Source organism: Frankliniella occidentalis, unplaced genomic scaffold (genome assembly GCF_000697945.3).
Source record: "Frankliniella occidentalis isolate FOCC.00 unplaced genomic scaffold, Focc_3.1 Scaffold196, whole genome shotgun sequence".
NCBI classification, from domain to species: Eukaryota; Metazoa; Arthropoda; class Insecta; order Thysanoptera; family Thripidae; genus Frankliniella; species Frankliniella occidentalis.
This window is the reverse complement of record NW_026267322.1, coordinates 137771-140135: the sequence shown is the minus strand read 5'-3', so window position 1 is coordinate 140135 and position 2365 is coordinate 137771.

The following is a 2365-nucleotide window of genomic DNA, read 5'->3' as shown; positions in this document are numbered from 1 at the left end:
GTTTCCGGCGAGCTACCCGCTAATTTAGAAAGAAAAGCGCGCAGCGCGATCACACTGTAACACTGTGAAACATATCCTCGTAAATTTACGACATTTGTTGAAATTTTGTTTTGAAAACAATGTCGTAAATTTACGACAGCTCATTCTGCTCGTCGGTCAATTCCAAGTCGATAATGAGTGCTTGAAAATTTACAATTTCAATTTGTAATTTTGCGACGTTCGTCATGGAAAATTTTCCCGTATAAACCTTAGGAGTATTTTTCACAGTGAAAAAGCTTACGAACTAAATGCTTTGCAACGTTACGAACGATTTTTGTTCTTTGTATTGGAAAGAAATTGTTCGTATTGCTAAGCGATATTGTTTGTAAGGCTAGACAGGTTCTTACGAACAATCGGTTTGCATTGAATTATTTGTTTGTAAGCTTCCAAATCCTTCGTAAGCTATACAAACCTATTGTTTGTAAGCAATTTACAGTGCAAGTCGCTGGTTCAAAGTAAACGTATATGTGTGTGTGTGTGTGTGTGTGTGTGTGAGAGAGAGAGAGAGAGAGAGAGAGAGAGAGAGAGAGAGAGAGAGAGAGACAGAGAGAGACAGAGACAGAGGGAGAGAGAGAGAGGTTTTCAAATCTTTCCTTCAATTCATTTTTTTAAGTATAACTACTCAAAATTTACGAATTATAAGCGTTGCGGAGACTTAGTACGTAACTGTCTCACGGCAGCCCCATTCCAGACTGTAAGTTTGCTGCTGTGGATCGCTGTGGATGTCGTTTACTCCTTCAGAAGCGTCTTTTACTAACGCATTTACCAGTGACAGCTAAAGAAACGCGGAGAATCTTAATTTCAATCTAAATGAAATCGAGACGACACGATTCCCGCTCGTGAGGCGATAGCGTCGTCCAGCGCCCATTGAGCTGCTTGATCCTTTTGGCCCGCTTTTGTAGCCTAATCGAGGTCCCGGCCCGATAAAGAGTTGCAGCCGTGAAATATTGATGACTTTATCTTCCCCGAATGGCGGTAATGGACGACGATCCGAAACCATTATCAGCCGAACGGGCTGCTAATTCTAGCCGCGGGAAGGAGGAGTACTTTACGAGCTAAAAAAACCGGGGGGGATAGGAACGGGTATATAAAGGATTCGGATTGAGATTGGGCTGCAAGGGGGTTCACACCTCGTGAGGGTTGCAACTTTACGACCTGTTGGCATGCGAACAGAATACTACAAGGCGCCATCAATCTGCTGCTAGCCCACGTCTCTCTCTCTCTCTCTCTCTCTCTCTCTCTCTCCCTCTCCCTCTCTCTCCGCACGCCGCGGACGCGCCCCAGGTATCGCATTCGCCATCCATTATAGTGCGATTCTGCGCAGCGGCAGCCAGTGCCACCCTCGGGCCCATCCCGCCCCCTCCCGGACCCTCCGACTCGGCTCCGGGTCGCATCGGTATGCAGGCAGATCATCATCAGCCTCCCCCATCCCCCATGCTCATCTGGATCCGAGTCTGGACCAGGTCTGGACCAAAGTGTTTATGAGCGGCTCGAGTCTCGTTAGCTTGTACTCGTGTATATATACCGGCGGTAGTGTGACCCGACCGATCCGGGACGCACCCCAAGGGAACATCAACGCTGACCTCGCGTGACCCGTGTCGAACAGACTGCTGATCAAAAAAAAAAAAAAAAAAAAGAGAGAAAGGTGAGGTGGTCACGTAGAGACTGACCCACCAACAAACTGGTACATATTGTATACTTACTTTTATAGCGCACTCCCACGAATTTGTGAAAGTGTACAACATGGCCATGTTTTTAAAAGATGTATACATAAAATAATTTTTTTGCTGTGCAAAATTTTGTGCTAATGTAAACCTACATTTCGTTCAAATTGGTGAAAAGGTGCATTTTTTCATGCAAACATATGCAGTACAGTGAAAACGCAAGTGTTTGAATGTCCCACACTTGCAGGTGTGTCAATACCCATTCGTACACTTGGGGGAAAACAGGTGTAAATTTTCCTTTGAAATTCCCACACTTGTGTCTCCATGTCCATAGCATTCACACACTTCAGTTTCCGGTGCACGTCCGCTGCGTCTGCCGCCCGCCGCCGCCCGCATATATGGCGACATTATCCATCGGGCAGCCAGGTCTCGACGACGTCGCGTTTTCATTCCGCACGAGTCGTCCCCTCCTGTCCTGGCGGGCGGTGGCCGTGTGCCGCCCACCCGGCGACGGCGGCACACATAATCGCATCAAACTGATCCCCTTTACCCCGCACAATTGCCCTCAAACAAAAGGCCCGCTGGCGCCTAGATGAACGTGACAAGGGGACGCTCCGGCCAAAACACACGCGGGCCGCGGTCAAACGGGGCGGGGCGAGGCG